Source organism: Oncorhynchus kisutch, linkage group LG11 (genome assembly GCF_002021735.2).
Source record: "Oncorhynchus kisutch isolate 150728-3 linkage group LG11, Okis_V2, whole genome shotgun sequence".
In the NCBI taxonomy this organism is placed as follows: Eukaryota; Metazoa; Chordata; class Actinopteri; order Salmoniformes; family Salmonidae; genus Oncorhynchus; species Oncorhynchus kisutch.
The window spans coordinates 55,822,579-55,841,751 of NC_034184.2; the positions used below are offsets into that span (position 1 = coordinate 55,822,579).

The window sequence follows — 19,173 nt, forward strand, 5'->3', positions numbered from 1 at the left end:
TTATCCACACTTCAAGGTTAACATTTGAATAGTTACAAAAAGGCATGCAAACAGTAGCCTACTTTATTCTTACATGCTAAATAGGCCTATCCTACTGGTCACGGATGTCAGTTCATCTAGTTTTGAGTTGTCAACTAACATGAATTCAACATGAAATGAACAAAAAAGGTTCAAAGTTGGGTGACAAAAAGAGAAATGCCCTTACATTGATGACTTTTTGCAAATCCAAATAGTTTTCCACATTGATTCAACATCATCACATATATTTTTGGAGGTTGAAATTCCATGGAAACAACGTTGATTCACCAGGTTTTGTCCAGTGGGATATGTCAATATATTTGGACATTTCTTTATTAGGCCTATATTATTATAGATGTTAGTAGTCTTACTTTCAGGCTGAGGTTTTCAAATTGAGCTGACAATAATATATAATTTCTCTCCATCCCTCCGTTGAAGTAGCCTACATCAGTCCGTTCAAACATGCCTCCACAAGCGCGGCAAGCTGTTCATTATTTCTGTCGGACGATTTCTCCCCCTGCCCTGTATCAGGGACTTGTGAATGACAGCCAATCGGAGGCTGTGCCCTTTCCTTCAGCCTCCCTGACATACACACAGAGAAGTGATGCTGCCTTCGCGAAAAAGCTAAACGCAGTTGAGGTACAGCCTTGAAGCTCTTTTGGAACTGCTGCAGTGAACGAAAGGATACACTTCGCTCTCATCTCACCAACTACCCCTTCGCTATCGTATGATTTCTTTAACTGAATAAGAACTCCGGTGGCAGGTGAGTGAAACGATCAAATCAACTTTATATATATACATATATATATCGATGTGAACATATTTTCAGCTTTGTGCTTTGTGGCCAAATGAAAGGTTGTCCCGATATATAAGGCTACTGTTTGAAAACTGCCGAGTCAAGTGCTATTGCGACCTAGAGGTTAGGCTATTGGTGTAATTTATTGACCGTTGTGCATGAATTGATTTCCAGGTAGCATTATATGTTATATGTTCAATAGTTGATTCATAAATAAGGGTAAGTCTAGGCGAGTTAACTTTAGCCTACATCGCTGGAAGTTGCTTGGAATATCACTCGATGTGTAATGCATTATGCCGCATTCACGTAACCACCCGGAACTACGAAACTCGGATATGTTCGACTTGCTAACTGGTTGAACGCGGCACGTGCAGCCTCTAACTAGTTAGCAAGTCGGATATTTCCGAGTTTCCTAGTTCCGACTACAACATAAACGAGGCATTAGACATAATGGACCACTGCGTCAACTTTAGGCTTTCGTTTATTATAGGCCACGATGTTGGATAATGTATTTTGGATAATATTATTTATTTGACTCCTTCAGATCAGATGTACAGTAGGCTGCAGTAGCACTGTGATGGCACCACAAGGCAACACATCATGGAGAGTATCAAACAGAGGGAGGTCCACCTTATATATATCATATAATAATAATTAATATAATGACAACTGAATATTTTTTTTAATGTAATATTCATTGTTTGTTGGTGCTATATGAAATGTTCTCATTCCTCTTAATTCTTACCCACTGGTTATGCTATGGATATCGATGCAGGTAGCCTAAAGGCTACAGTAGAATAAGCTACATGTATTGATGAAAATATGAAATTCTTCCCCTCTGTATAGTTGGTTGGTGTAGCCTGAAGCGCAGGGGCCAGACCATGATTTGAATAGGCTCCTGGAGATGCCTGGATTTTTCCAAGTATGCCTCCTCAAGTGCGCCCTCAGTCATATTACATTAAGTCATAACGTTTGAGGCTTTTACAGTATTAATTTGGACTAGGTACATTCGGGTAGGCCTGTAGGCTATGCCATTCCTCAACATCTTTGCATTCTCATCAGCCTTTTTTGGGGGCCTTAAGCAAGATTTGGTTGGGGGGGCCCCCACCTCGCTGCATTTTTTTTGTGTTGCCATGGGCAGAGAGAAAACAATTTCCTGCATTTCTACCCATTTTGTCACAGGGTGGAGTAAGATGTTTGCAGTATTAAAGCTAATTTCATAAACTTTAAAGCTAATGTTGTAATGACATCTGAGTGAGAATGACGAAATCAATGGGGACCCCTGGAAGTCAGGGCCCCTGATCAAGTGCCCTATATGCCCGGTCGGTATTCGGACGTGATTACTACAAGTTTAGATAGCTGGTTAGACTAATTACCAATCCAACAATTGTTAGTTGGCATGACTAATTGAGTGACTGTCAGTGACTGACATAACAAGATAAAACATTGCTTTATATCTGTTTGTATGCCCAAAAATGTATGGGGGTTTGGAAGTGATGCAGTTAATTACATTGATGGAAGCTAAAGTCTATCTGCAATATTAAAGTTGATCTACACCCTTGAAAAAAAACGAAGAAAAAAAAACGCTTGAGACCCAGAATGAGCCCCCCCCACCCCCCATATGGTCAGGGGCCCTACATTTATGTTGCCTATGCCTGGAACCTTAACAACTTTAATTGCTTGCATGAGTTTGATTGAGCTGTATTCTTTAGGTTAGTTTGGCCTGCCTTATGCAATTTTCTTGGACAATATGGCAGTTGATTCTTTCCTAGTGGTTTTCTTTTGTTTGGTGCCATTTAGCCTATATCACAAACTTGACTCTTGACGCATCCATCCCGTTAGCGGGATCATTTTCATCAACACCCGCTGAATTGCAGCACGCCAAATTCAAATACTAGACATATTTAATTTTCATGAAATCACAAGTGCAATATTGCAAAAAACAGCTTAGCTTGTTGTTAATCCACCTGGCGTGTCAGATTTCAATACAGCTTTTCGGCGAAAGCATAACAAGCATTTATGTAAGAACATCTCTCAGTACACAAAATATTACAAACACCTAGCAGCCAAGTAGATTGGTCACGAAAGTCAGAAAAGCAATAGATTAAATCGCTTACCTTTGATGATCTTCGGATGTTTGCACTCACGAGACTCCCAGTTACACAATAAATGTTCCTTTTGTTCCATAAAGATTATTTTTATATCCAAAATACCTCCATTTGTTTGGCGCGTTATGTTCAGAAATCCACAGGCTCGAGCAGTCACGACATCGCAGACGAAAATTCCAAATAGTATCCATAATGTCCACAGAAACATCACAGAAGTTTTTTTATAATCAATCCTCAGGTTGTTTTTAAAATATATAAATCGATAATATATCAACCGGGACTGTCACTTTTTCAATAGGAGAGGGAGAGACAATGGCTGCCCCACTCTGTTGCGCAAGCAAAACTCTGCGAACACCCAGCTATCCACTGACGTGAAGTTAACTTTCTCGCTCATTTTTCAAAATAAAAGCCTGAAACTATGTCTAAAGACTGTTGACACCTTGAGGAAGCCATAGGAAAAGGAATCTGATTGATATCCTTTTAAATGGAGCAAAGGCAGGCTATGGAACATGGAGCTTTCAAAATAGAAGCCACTTCCTGGTTTGATTTTCCTCAGGTTTTCACCTGCAATATCAGTTCTGTTATACTCACAGACAATATTTTGACAGTTTTGGAAACTTTAGAGTGTTTTCTATCCTAATCTGACCTAAATCTGCATATTCTCGTTTCTGGGCCTGAGAAATAGGCAGTTTTTGCCAAAAACGAAAATCCTGCCCCCTACACTCAAGAAGTTTTAACAGGCCCTTTGCTCTGTACATCTTAGCTTGTGCAGTTTATAAATTACATCATGTTTTATGCTTCAGTTATGAAAAATATTGCTTAAATTAAAGGATAAGATTAGAAACTACATTCTCAGGTTGTGGGAATGTCAGGTGAGCGCTACTGGGTGTTGTCTAGATGGATTACAGTTATGTCAACATTGACTTTTCGTAGCTGGTTCGGAGAACTTACACAGCAGGTTAGGAGAATTAACATAGCAGGTTAGGATAAATAGATTAAACCTAGGAACATTTTTAGGGTTGTTGTTGACCATGCTGTTGGTCATGCGCACTGCATTCTGGGAATCTGCCTATTCCTCAAAACTTTTGGAGAAAAAAAGCCCCATTTAGGCATACCTCACTGTGACCAGTGAGGTAATACAAAAAAAAAGGAAAAAAAAGAACCACTGTTAAATTAAAGTTGATATGTAACAGTAATTAATTATTTAAACATTCATATTTTGTGTTTTAATGCTTGAAAAAGTTATCCAGGCCTTCCTCTAGCCTCCAGATTGCTTCATGTTGGTTATATTGTTCTAGCTCTCTAAAGCCTGCAGTGATATGCCTGGAGGAGGCCAAGAAGTTGTTAGGGGGAGTTGACTAAGTAGGCTACCAGGGGAACATGCTGCAAGAATATCACCCTCTCTCACACATTCAAATGAGCCGATCATGTACTACAGTACATGCTTAAAAATGAAAAAGATTGTACGCTGTTGATTGTACCCACCTGTGGAATGGGTAGCTCATGCATCACATTAAGATGTTGGCTTTGGAAATAAAATACGTTTTACATTGACACCTGCAAGGAATTGTGTTATAGGCCTAATGCTGATATGTTTTTCATAATTCACCCATCTGCATTTGAAAATTACTTATCACCATTTTGTTTGCATGAGACAGATGACAGCAGTTTGGTACTGTAAAATAACTTACTAGTGTGTCGAGACCAAGGTTTTTGCAACAGAACAGATTTCTTGGCTCAGTTTTTACATACATTTTGGTTTGAAGTTGGAAGATGAAAGAGAGAGAGTAGCATAAGATCTGTGTCTGATCAAAGACATACAGTAAACATGTCAGGGAATGAATATTTATAGCCTCTGAAAATAGACATTCCTCTGTGTGTGTGTCCGCGTGCATGGATGTGTGTGTGTGTGTGTGTGTGTGGGGAGGGGGGGGGGGTTGTAAGGGAATAGACATATCATGGAATTTGTTTTGACAGGTAAGGGAATAAACATATCAAAACCATTATTCTTCTAGGCCTTGAAATTAATGCTTTGGAGTCAACATTTCATTAATCATTTAAAAAAAAACTATCTAGTATATTCCACAGGTAATTTGTTTCATCAGTTCAGGGCAAATCCAAAAGCTGGATGTTGTTATGAGGTGATGCTGATTACCTGTGTTCTCAATCTGCACTCTCTCACTCTCTCTCTCTCTCGCTCTCTCGCACTCTCTCTCTCTCTCCCTCTTTCTCTCTCTCTCTCTCTCTCTCTCTCTCTCTCTCTCTCCTGTCTTCACTATCTCTCATCTCTTGAGTGTTAGTGTGATGATGATGACACCACAGGATGTGGATAAACCCGTTGGCCGCGCTTTCTGCGATGACCAATGACCCACTGCTGATTACATTATGTCCGCTCCAGATGGACAGCGTCATTTTGATGTGTCCTGCTCCAGAATCATAATATTGAACCATTTCAAGTCCTCAGTCCTCCAAGTAGCAGCATCTGGTCTTCATGAAATCACATCCCCATGCCCACTGACTATCGGTACCACTTCACAGTGACACACAAAACTAATTACGTTCTTTCTGTGTTTGTGTGCGCGTGCACGTGTGTCCTCATGCGTGTATGTGTCTGTGTGTGTGTGCACATGCGTATCAGTCACAGAATACCTTGGGGCACCTTGATTTCTTCTGTGCGTTAGTGAAGGTCCATACATGTTGTGATTGTCATGGCTATGATTGTATTGAAACAAAGGGTATGGAGATTGAACATTTGTTCATTTGGATATTCCTGGGTTTAACTCAAATGGAGGATGGACTCACTAGAATGTTTGAAGAATTGCCTTTAGTATTTTGCCCATACAAAAAAACATGCCCCCTTCTGGACAGAAGAGATATGGAAACTATATGACAGGTGTTTAGGACAGGTGTTTATGACTGCTGACTTGTCATCATCAAAACTAAGCATTTTGAAGTTTCTTTGAGTTTCTATGTGCTAATGGTGTATTTTCATTCAGAAAGGTATGGTCAGAACATTTTGTAACTGAACACAAGCAAAATAACACTTAAAGATGTGGTGCCGACATCCCAAACTTCTGAGACGTCTCTATTTTGGTTATTCTCAATGTTTGTGGAGGTCAGTTTTCTTTACCCCTGGAAGGTCCTATGTCTCCTTTACCGTAATTACAGAATCTGCTCAAATCGGTTAAAAGGGGACATTTTCTGCGTTTTTTGTGTGTCATTAAATACACTGTAGGAGAAGATCGTCGACACCTGATTTCTCAGTTGTTAATTATCTCAGTAATAACTTTAGTAACAACATAATAACAACATAGTAGTTACACAGGTATTACTATGTAATTACATGGTAATAGGGTTTAGAGATATCAGTTATTACACAATTGAACCAAGGACTGTAATTACAGATCCACTTGCTGATGGTTATTCCATTACTAACGTTATTACACATTTTCTTGTTCCACTATGTAATTAATGTTATGTAATAATACGTATAAAAGTCAACTGTGAGTTAACATGTTTATAACGGCCAATAAATTGTGACCTCGTTACCTGTAACCATACAGTGCCGCTACCATCAAATCCCCCACTTAATCCCAGGGTCTATTCCATCTTGAGCTAATGATGGAAATAGGCTGGTAACAAGAATTACATACACACCAGGGTTGGGGTCAATTCCATTTCAATTCCAGTCAATTCAGGAAGTACACTGACATTCCTATTCCACTTATTTCCAATGCTTTTAAAATGAATTGGAATTTCGTTTACTTTCTAAATTGGGTGGATTTGAAACCCTGACACACACACACACACACACACACACACACACACACACACACACACACACACACACACACACACACACACACACACACACACACACACCAGAGACAGCACGAAGCAAAAGGTATAAGGTTCCCAACACGCTTCTCAGCACAATTTAACAAGATATATTAGTCACCCAGGAGGCAGCAAAAAGCCAGCCGTCCATAGTGCTCAGCAGACTGGGGTCTGACTGGGGAAGAGAGATAGTGATTTACCACAAAGCCCTGTAGACCATGGCACCATTTCAGAGGCTGGGAAGTCACGTGGTTGAGGCATGGCCGTGAAAGCCCACACATACAGTAGCTAGTTACTTATTTTTTCTTTTTTCTTAGGGATATAGGCTTGGAAAGAGTTGGAATTAGAGTAAGGGGAATTTACAGTGGCTAAAATGCAGGTTTTAGCTAAATTGTTGTGTTTGGACAGTGCTGTGAGCTGTAAGGTATGAAAAGACAAACAACTCCACCTTATATAAACTTAGATCGGGTGCTGAATCCTCGTGCTGTGCATAGTCCAAACAACAAAAATAGGACAGCACACCGGTGAATAAACTGAAATGAACGTATTTGTATTAACGCACAAACTTTTAGAGTATGAGCCCTTCTTCAGCGTGCATAGGAGGCAATGGCAATCAATGTTATGACAAAACAGGCCACAGACAGGTGGCCATTATTATAGATTCACAAAGTCAGTATTGATCCAATCAAGAGATGCAATGCAGACTTTTCTATGACGCATCATGTGTGTTCCCTCAGTAGTATTATAGCATGTGTCTAATCTGTGCTGTGAACTATAAGGTGTGGACAGATACTGTATGTAGATGAAGACACTCACACAGCAGCACACATTCACACACACTCAGATCCTACCTCGCGTCCAGCCGCTTCACTCTGTCTGGTTATATGGATTCCTGGCAGTAAACAGCCCAGGGGCTTAACTCCAGTACTACAGACAGGGCACGTCCCAAATTGAACCTTATTCCCAATATCATGCACTACTTTTGACCAGGGCCCATAGGGATCTGGTCGACAGTAGTGCACTATGTAGGGAATAAGGTGCCATTTGGGACGGAGGAACAGACTGCACTAAGTGGCCTGAGGATGTTAAACAGTGTTTGGGGGGCAGAACAGAACAGAACATGACAGTCAGTTAATAAGTGTTGAGAAGAAGACCAAGTGGAGGCCAGAGAACAGACGACAACAATGTCTGTCTGTCTGACTGACTCAACATACTGTACAGCACAGGAGGGTCTGAGAGAAAAGGAATGGATCCTATTGACTGTTGGATAAGAACGGGGCAATAAGAAGAGATCACAGATCCAAGCAGAAGACGAGAGTATTAGTGGCTAGCTTTGATACATAGACAAGGAATGGGGCTGTGTGTGTTTGTGTCTGACTCGCTAGAGCAGGGACTGTGGGAGAGGAGAGGAGAGAGGGATCTAGCTAAATAGGGTGATAATGACACATGCTTACTCCTGCAGGGCCTGCCATTGTTCTGTCAGCACAGCAGAGAACTGTCAACTACAGAGAACGCTAAGACCAAGGAAGATGTGTGTGTGATAGACTGTTTGTCTGTCAGTGTGTGTGTGTGAATGTGTGTGTGTGTGTGTGTGTGTGTGTGTATATACTGTAGGTGTATATACTGTAAGTTGGCAGCAGAGGGGCGTGATATGATTTCCACACCCTAATAGTCTTCAGAAGTAATTATGCAGGTTATTGCATATGACTAGTAACACGTCGGCTCAGTGAATGTTCACAGTGTGACAGGCTGTCCTTGTGCATTAGCCTAGGGGCTGTGCTTCTGTCCTGCGGCTGGCCAAAACTCTCCTCTTAAACCCAGCCCATTCAGGCAGGCAATCATTATTTTATTATTTCTCTCTCTCTCTCTCTATACTCACACACACACTTTTTAGTAGCACATTCACACGAATCTGCATGATAAAATGTTTCACATGAAGTATGTAAACATTTCTCATTTATTTCCCAACGCTAAACTGCTTAGCATCCTATCTCGACTGAACTTTCAAATACTGGAGGGAGGAAATGGTTCTAAAACACCGGTCCAAGATATGCCAATCAGAAAGGGGAGGAGTCAAGGTTAGAATGACTGTCAGTTGTCAGAAAGCAGAATATAATTTCCAAGCAAAGCTCTCTCGCTCTCTCTCCCTCTCTCGTACATGGAACAACACTTGAAAACTCAGTAGGATTTTATAGCATCTCTCAAATCTCTCTCACTCTCGCTCACTCTGTGGGAACTGTATGTGTGTCTCTCTTTCTCTTTGCTGTTGATGGCATCCCTGCTTGTTGTGACACTGATACTGTATCTGGACTTTCCTTTCCCGACAGTCCTCTCTCAGCACATCTTACTAGATGTACCTTATACGGAAGAAGAACAGCTAACCTTTACAACAGGCTTTCATACACTCTTAAATATTAAGGTGCAAGTTGGAACCAAATAAGGTTTTTGAGAGCGATGCCATAGGGTAGCCATTCTATATACAGGGGGGTACCGGTACAGAGTCAATGTGCGGGGGCACCGGTTTATTGAGGTAATATATACATGAAGGTAGAGTTATTAAAGTGACTATGCATAGATGGTAACAACAGAGAGTAGCATCGGTGTAAAAGGGGGGGGGGGCAATGCAAATAGTCTGGATAGCCATTTGATTAGGTGTGCAGAAGTCTTATGGCTTGGGGGTAGAAGCTGTTAAGAAGCGTCTTGGACCTAGAATTGGTGCTCCGGTACCGCTTGCTGTGCACTAGCAGAAAGAACAGTCTGTGACTAGGGTGGCTGGAGTCTTTGACAATTTTTATGGCCTTCCTCTGACACCGCCTTGTATAGAGGTCCTGTATGGCAGGAAGCTTGTACTGGGCCGTTCGCACTACCCTCTGTAGTGCCTTGTATCCGGAGGCCGAGCAGTTGCCATACCAGGCAGTGATGCAACCAGTCAGGATGCTCTTGATGGTGCAGCTGTAGAACCTTTTGAGGATCTGAGGACCCATGCCAAATCTTTTCAGTCTCCTGAGGGGGAATAGGTTATGTCGTGCCCTCTTGACGACTGTCTTGGTGTGCTTGGACCATGTTAGTATGTTGGTGATGTGGACACCAAGGAACTTGAAGTTCTCAACCAGCTCCACTGCAGCCCCGTTGATGAGAATGGCTGTGTGCTTGGTCCTCTTTTTCCTGTTGTCCACAATCATCTCCTTTGACTTGATCACATTGAGGGAGAGGTTGTTGTCCTGGCACCACACTGCCAGTTCTCTGACCTCCTCCCTATAGGCTGTCTCATTGTTGTTGGTGATCAGGCCTACCACTGTTGTGTCATCAGCAAATTGACTATGGTGTTGGAGTCGTGCCTGGCTGTGCAGTCATGAGTGCACAGGAAGTACAGGAGGGGACTGAGGGGCCGCACCCCTGAGGGGCCCCTGTGTTGAGGATCAGCATGGTGGATGTGTTGTTACCTACCCTTACCACCTGGGGGTGGTCCTTCAGTCCAGGATCCTGTTGCAGAGAGGTGTTGACTCCCAGGATCTTTTGCTTATTGATGAGCTTTGAGGGCACTATGGGGTTGATCGCTGAGCTGTAATCAATGAATAGCATTCTCACATAGGTGTTCCTTTTGTCCAGGTTTGAAAGGGCAGTGTAGAGAGCAATAGAGATTACATCATCTGTGGATCTGTTGGGGTGGTATGCAAATTGAAGTGGGTCTAGGGTTTCTGGGATAATGGTGTTGATGTGACCAGCCTTTCAAAGCACTTCATGGCTACAGACGTGTGCTATGGGTCGGTAGTCATTTAGGCAGGTTACCTTAGTGTTCTTGGGCACAGTCACTATGGTGGTCTGCTTAAAATATGTTGGTATTACAGACTCGGACAGGAGAGTTTGAAAATGTCGGTGAAGACACTTGCCCGTCTGTAAGTAGAGTCCAGCAGAAGTCAACGTTTTGGAAGCCAAAGCTTTGTACGTCATTTATCATGTGATAACTACGTTTCAAGTTTGCTTTGGGTTTGAATGAAACTTTTTCGACTCACTTTTACATATTAGCAAACCACTTTGGGTCCATATTTTAATAAATACCATTAACAACTACTAGAGCTGTTTAATTTACAATCACTGTTTGAGGAAGAAAGATATCTAAATAGGCTCTTTCAATTCGATACTAGTGTGCTATGATAGATTTGTCTGCTGTGTAGCTCTACTCCCTGAGCTGTCTTTCCACCTGCTTGAAAGGTGAAATATCAAGATAAAACAGAAGGCTTACAACAGAGGTCGGCGCTCTCACTTCGGAGTTCCAACATCTGTTTCAAACGTCATCATCTTGCGGTATCGACCTGCTTTCGAACGTCATCATCTTGTGGTATTGTTAGTTTGATACAAGCATCGCTACGTTGTGCTGAATCAGTAGTGCTTGGAAACTGCATCAGATCGTCGGAGCTCCGGTATCGATCGTCCCATCGCTACTTTCAAGTGAATTTTAGAGTTACCGGTACCACCCATGACTGTGTTTGCTAGTGACAGAGACATGGTTTATGCATTCATTCATTTTCAGTCCTGTGGCCTTTACCAAATGAGATCCTAAGAAAATATGTTGTCATTAAAATTAAATTATTTTAGACAATACAGTACGTATTTATTTTGAGGGCCTAGTATTATCCTAATACAGTGGCCTGAAATGCTAGCATGCAATGCATAATGCTAGCTTGCAATGCATACTTCTAGCATGCAATGCATACTTCTAGCATGCAATGCATAATGCTAGCTTGCAATGAATAATGCTAGCTTGCAATGCACAGTGCTAGCTTGCAATGCATAATTCTAGCTTGCAAAGTGATGAGTAAATTCAACATTTACATTTTTATTCACCCATCAACTGCATTCAAAATGACTAAGACATGAAACTAGCTGAATTAAAACCTCTTAAATGTAATGGCACAATGTAGATTTCCACCTAAATAGCCATACCCCAAAGTAACTGCTATTCGTGTGTAATTACATGATTCTGACATGCAACAACTTGGTACATTTGGAAAGAAGACATCTGGTAGATTATGAGGAAATTATCAGAAGATAGATAGGAGTTACATAGTTCAGAAAACACAAGATCAAGCACACACAAAATAACCGTTTTTGTATTTTTTATTTTGAAAGGCATCTTTCATTGACAACAACTTCGAGCTGGGAACAGAACATGTGAACAATATCAGAGAAAAAAACTGGGATTGATAGACCTAAAAACTAGAAATGGGCAGATGTTTTAGTAAGTGGTGTCAGGTGTGGTCACGGGATGTTTCCAAGTGTCCCTAAACCTCTCCAAAGTGGCATATGTCTGTAAATTAGGTAATTAGATCATATTTGCAATCCCTAAATGCTATTTGTTCAGTATAAAAACACTCAAACATAGTGGTGGTGTTATGGGCTATCCAGGGTACATTCAAGTGTCCTTTCAACCTCTCCAAAGTGTCAAAATGTGGTAATTGCATAGTTTTTGCACACTGGATATGCCTAAAAGTTATTATTAACTATAAAACTACATTTCTACAACACCAACCTCTCTCAAACATTGTGGTTGGGTTGGGGGACATACAGAGGATATGGATGCCTACAGCCTGTAAGCAGGCAACGTTATATTTTTGATGCGCAAAGATAGTCACTCGGTGGACATTCGATGTGGCCATTAAGTCATACATCATCAGTTATCATTGATAATATGCTAGATTTGTTCCTACCAACCTAAGGATTAATTTGATACCCTCCCGTACCTATAGCTCAAATAAAGACCAAATTGAAGCTTACCTTGTAAGATGTTCGCTGTTTGGTGAAAATGTGTAAAATATACATTTTGACTCTCTGGTCTGGTGATCAATAACGGTAGCTTCACAACGCTAACTGGAATGTAGGTAGCAGCCATCTTGAAACAAGGTCAGCGGCTCGGCCTGCCATTATAAATGTGTATGCCCATATATGGTAGTAAGTCATACCAAAGATTTGAAGGCACCGATCAATAGCCAAGATACTCAGCTTTTGCAGAAAGGGGCTACCATTTTCATACCAGACTGAATTGAATAAAAACAATCAAATATGTGGACTTTACATCTACACAACCATTTCAGTTACGGGTACAATAAGTCCAAGTAACAGATTGGAATAGTTCAGATTTGTTTAAATGTTATTTATATTGGAGTAGAATAAGATGAATTAATCAATGAATGTTCATGCAAAAACATAGATATTGAAAAAAAAATCTACATGCAAAAGACCATGCTGGTAAATATGATAACTCTGGTTATGAACACCAATTCTGGTGTTATTTTACACCACTGAGTGTCTATTTAACTATTTACAGTGTTTTTTTTTGTAAAAAAAACAAATCAACACTAGAAGTGTTACACTGAAAAATCAACACTAGTTAATTAACACTGTCCAATTTGCTGTGTGCTATGAATGGGACATATTTTCAGGCTCCCATGCATTTCAATAACCTTTCAGATGTCTGAAGAACTGTAGATGCCACGTCAAGAACCCCACACTTAACTCAAAGGTTCATAAGAGCTGAGGAAGAACCATTTAAGAAACTATCCCCCAGCTAATGGGGATCCAAATAAAATATCAAATCAAGTTAGAGTAGCTAGCTCAACGTTTCTCAGATTCTGTTCTGGGGACCCTAAGGGGTACACATTTTTGTTTTTGCACTAGCACTACACAGCTGATTCAAATAATTGAAGCTTGATGATGAGTTAATTATTTGAATCGGTTATGTAGTGCTAGGGTAAAAACCGAATCATGCAACCCTTGAGGTCCCCAGGACCGAGTTTGGGAGAAGTTGAGTGAGCTTGTCTAACTATCTTAGCTGGCATGCCTGCTGGAAAAGGTTGGTAGACTTTAGAAAGGCAAGCAATCACTACATGTACTGAATAAGACTCACATTCATTTCAATCATTTACCCAGATTTTAGCAGAGATGCAGAGACATATATTTGTTTCTAAAAAAAAGAACCACCAGACAGGAGGATACAGAGGTATGCTTAGATATGCAGAAAATAGACATCTTTTTTTACACAAAATTAAGCATAATAATTATGGCTCTAGATTGCAGGAAATAGCTGTTTCAGGTGTTTGAAAAATCTCAAATTTTCGGCAGAGTTGCATAGTCTGTGTGGGGGGGTCAACCGGACCACCCCCCTATCCATGCTCACGTACTTTGTGCCCCCCTCGGTTTTCTGATGTGCATGACTCCCCTGACTGGGAACAATCTCTCATAATAATCTTAACCTCTTCTACAGTGGTCCCTGTAGCGTACGATCAAACCGGTGTGATTAGAACGCTTATTTAGAATGTTTCGAATGATGCAGCAATCAGCATTTGAGCTCGCCACACTGTTTTTTCAGAAACAGTATGCACAAACACAGTCCTTACAAAGTTATGTCTAGAATGTGAGCAGTTTATTTTTGAATGCAATGTTCAGACATTCACAAAAGTAGCTACAGCATAACACAAACATCCAAACCGGAAAAATGTAAGCTACATTTGTCCTAGTTGCTAACTGAGGAAAGATTGACATAACAGAAGTGGTCATATATTTGGCTGACAGAAACTACAATATGAATTAGCTGATAGCAAATACAATTTCAAATGAATCACATCACGGGTGAGCTCACCATTGTTCAAAATACCTGAGTAAAACACTTTCTAGAAATTGAATGTGATCCGACGATGGGTAGTTTGTGCACGCCGCCATGCTTGTTTTTTTTCCGCATCAACCAAAGATAATAAGAGGAGACAATATGAGTTTGGTCTGTTTATAATATGCATGGTGAAGGGGGTGTGTCATCTTTGATCATCCACTTCCCTTCATTCACTTCTGGAAGTTTACCCGAAATATGAGTGAACCATTCCTTCATCTCATTATAACATCTTTGGTCTGGCAGATTACGTGACACCCAGAATGCATTGTATAATGTCAACAAACATGGTGCCACACAGAGCTGGCAAATAGCTTAGCTCATTAAAATCAGTACAACCTTCAAAAAGTATGTTACACACATCATAGGTGTCTATTACAATATATGTAATAATCAGAATGCATGATTTGTCACCAGTAATTGAAAACATGTGAATAAAACTAAATACATTATGCTGCATACATACATACATACATACATACTGTATGTGCCTACATTAGAAATGACGACATGATATACAGAAAATAAGGAACTTACTTTGATAGGAACGCAAACACATTGATAAATGCCTAGAATATTTCAATTTTGGGGAATCTCTTATAAAATGGGTTAAGGTTATGTATAGTAAACCTAGGTGTAAAATAATAAATAATGGCTACATCTCAGAAAGTTTTAAACTATCTAGAAGAGTAAAACAAGGTTGTCCACTATCGGCATATCTGTTTATTATTGCCATCGAAATGTTAGCTGCAAAGATTAGATCAAACAATAATATTAAGGGATTAGAAATCAGTGGCCTAAAAACTAAGGTGTCATTGTACGCTGATGATTCATGTTTTCTTTTAAAACCACAATTGGAGTCTCTCCACAGCCTCTTAGAGGATCTAGATACTTTTGCTATCCTCTCTGGATTAAAACCAAATTATGATAAATGTACCATATTGGATCACTAAAAAAAATCACATTTTACATTACCATGTAGTTTGCCAATTGGGTGGTCTGACGGAGATGTAGACATACTCGGTATACAAATCCCAAAGGAAAGAAATGATCTCACTCCAATAAATATTTATAGAAAGTTAGCAAAAATAGATAAGATATTGCTACCATGGAAAGGAAAATACCTGTCTATTTGTTGAAAAATCACCCTGATTAACTCCTTAGTTATATCACAGTTTACCTATTTGCTTATGGTTTTGCCTACACCTAGTGACCTGCTTTTTAAATTATATGAACAAAAAATATTCAATTTTATTTGGAACGGCAAACCAGGGCCTATTTATATAACGAATATGAATTCGATGGGCAGAAATTATTAAATATTAAAGCATTAGACCTCACACTAAAAGCATCAGTCATACAAAAGTTATACTTAAATCCAAACTGGTTCTCTAGTCAATTGGTACGAATGTCTCATCCTATATTCAGGAAGGGCCTTTTCCAATTTATTCAGATTACACCTGCTCACTTTCGGTTGTTTGAAAAGGAAATAATCTCCAAAATATCTTTATTTTTTAAACAAGCCTTAGAAAGTTGGTTGCAATTTCAGTTTAATCCACCTGAAAGAACGGAACAAATAGTACAACAAATATTGTGGTTAACACTAATTGATAAAAAAAACTGTATTTATCGAAGAAACTTTTAATAAAAAAAAAAGGTAAAACATTTTTAGTGAATGATATCATAAATAGGACTGGTGGAGTTATGTCGCACATGCAGCTAACACAGACATATGGAAATGTCTGCTCTACCCAAAATTACAACCAATTCATTTTAGCATTACCACAAAAATGGAAGAGGCAAGTAGAAGGGGAAAAAAGTAAGGAACTTGTATGTCGGCCCTGTATTAAAGAACATAAATGGTTAAAGAAAAGTATGATAAATAAAAACATATACCAATTTCATTTAAGGACCAGAAAATTGACAGCTGTGCCATATAAATTGCAAAATAGTTGGGAAGAGATTTTCGATGTACCTATTCCATGGCACATGGTTTATGAATTGGTACGCAAAACAACGCAGATTCAAAATGTCACATTTTTCAATATAAATGACTATACAAAATTCTTGCAACCAATAGAATGTTCTATATATGGGGGATACAATCTTCCCAGCTCTGCAGATTCTGCTGTGAGAAGGCAGAGTCATTAGATCATTTATTTTGGTATTGTCCATATGTAGCTCATTTTTGGTCACAGGTCCAGGAACATTTGCCTAGAAGTAACACTACAGATAGCAATACTGGGTGATTTGAAAAGCCATTGTCAATCAATCAATAATATAATAATTATTTTTGCAAAAATGTTTATTTTTAATTTACAATCTGTAGAAGCTATGAGAATAGGAAGGTTCAATTATTTTGTGAAGCATCACAGCACAGTTGAAAAATATATGGCAAGTAGAAATCTGAAATGGATGATGTTGAGAGACAGATGGGAGGGGTTGAGTGGAGCTGAAGGGTGGGACTAATAACAAGATAAACAATGTAAAACATACGGGATCTGTAAAATGTATATAGGTTCGGAACTTTTGTGAAATAGCACAGTTACAAATAGAAATCATCAAACTGGATGGACATCAGAAATAGAGGAAGGACTAAGAACAAACCAGAGAGAACTATTGTAAAGTAGACTGTGTCTGTAGAGTATGTATAAGATGTATGGATTGAAGGTAGAAGCAGAAGTGTTTATTAGTTTACTCCAATTGGGGGATCGCCGGAAGGGTTTGCGGGGAATAATAATAAAGGTATATTCTTTAAAAAAGTATGTATGTCTACATAGGTATGTGTATGTATACATGTGTATATATATGCATGCGTGTATGGATATATATATTTACCCAAAAAATATGGGGGATTGGAAATGATGCAGACAATTACATTGGAAGCAGCATTCTTTCCGCAATATTAAGCTGATCCACCCTAAAAAAAAAAAAGGAAAAATAAAAAGGAACGCACATGTCCAAAGTTATTATTTGTAAGGAAAACAACAAAGAAGGCAAAGCGAGCGCAAGCAAGAAAACATTCAAATTCTTGCAAGTCTGCGCAAATAATGCATACTTGATCTGCGCAAACATGAGTGAAGTGCGGTGGGTTCTCCTGGAAGAGAGAAATTTAAACCCGGCTAAGTAAAGCCTCAACAAAAATTGTCCACAACGCTGAAATGGACTACTTTTATGTGAATTAATGAGGAGGCGGAACAGGCCTCAATTCAAACTGTTGTTAGAAAATACAACTTGATAGAAATAATTTGAAATTGACAACTTGAAACAGCCTATAAATAATTAGCAGGCAGCACGTGTTAACTGTCCTGTTGCGTAATAATCACATTTTGGAACAGTGAGTGCATTCTGACATCACGTGGGGGCGACCGTTAGAGATATTTGGAACTCCTGTGAAAAGGTTAATCCATCGCTGTCCACAGTCACTTTGACCACAAACAACGCGAACCTTGCTCCTTTTTTCGTATCAGAACACATTTGGCATTTCATCGATTTGAACTGTTAGATAATGAATTCACCTCATAATATGGACACTAATAATAGTTTGTGAGAAAGAGAGACTGGAAACAGCATACATGTAATCCCAGTTGTGGCCCTACAAGCTTGTTGGAATGGTACAATACAATCTGTCCAGAGAGTGACAGTCAGAAAATGAACATGTACTAATAATGCAACAATACCACAGTGTTTACATAGGCCTATCGGTGGGGCCAGGGGCTGGGGTCCCTTCTGTGTCTTACATGTCCTCAGTCAGCCCCTTTGTGAAAAGGTCACACTCTGAGACCCAAAACAGCTGAACACAGTGCTGTGACACACTTAACTGACAGGTGGATTTGTATGGGCTGTGAAGGCCTCCAATTACTTTCTGATGTGTCAGCCCATCAAAGAGAAAGAGAGCAAGGACCTGTCAGAGAGGTTGGTGTGTGTGTGTGTGTGTGTGTGTTTAACTACATTTGTGGGAACCAGACGTCCCCACAAGAATAGTAAACAAACAAGGTAAAATGTTATTTCTAGGGGGTTTAGGGTTCTGGTTGGAAGTAGTGTTAGGTTTAGGGTTTGTTTTAGGGTTAGCATTAAGGTTGGATTTCTGGGTTAATGTTAGGGTTAAGGTTCTCATTAGGGTTAGGTTTAGGGTGAGGTTAGGGAAAAAAGGATTTTAAATGGGATTGAATTGTGTGTCCACACAATGTTAGTTGGACAAGACTGTGTGTGTGTGTGTGTGTGTGTGTGTGTGTGTGTGTGTGTGTGTGTGTGTGTGTGTGTGTGTGTGCGTGTGCGTGTGCGTGTGCGTGCGCATGCCTAAAAAACCTGTCATTGTGGAGGGGCTGCAGGGTACTCGTCATTAATTGAGTTTGATCTAATGAAGCCGATGCCAAATGAGAGTTATTGTTAGCCCCGAGGACAATACAAAGTTGAATTTGATTTAAGATGCATGGGGAATTTCTTTGAAATGGAAAAATTGCATTAAACATTCCATTTGTATTAATCATATTGTGCTTGCTATTAGTAGCTATGGTGTGCTTCTCCTACTAGCAGCAGAAACAGCAGTTTAAGGCTATTTCCTACATGATATCCTTTTCCCTATGTCAAAGGTAGTGTACTATATAGGGAATAGGGTGCCACTTGGGACATAGACAAGCAGTGGTAAGGAATAACTAAAGCAGGACTCTCCAACATTGTCCTGGAGAGCTACCCTCCTGTAGATTTTCGATCCAACCCGAGTTAAAACTGACCTGATTTAATTTATGAACCAG

General features: G+C 39.8%; 1 protein-coding gene across 1 annotated transcript in view; it reads left to right on the top strand.

Moving 5' to 3' along the window:
- Window positions 1–513: 513 nt before the first annotated feature.
- Window positions 514–19,173, top strand: part of LOC109899533 (cadherin-6-like) — an 86,240-nt gene continuing 67,580 nt past the window's right edge. The window contains exon 1 of the mRNA XM_020494855.2: window positions 514–781. The gene's annotated coding sequence lies outside the window, so the exon portion shown is untranslated. The remainder of the gene's footprint in view (window positions 782–19,173) is intronic.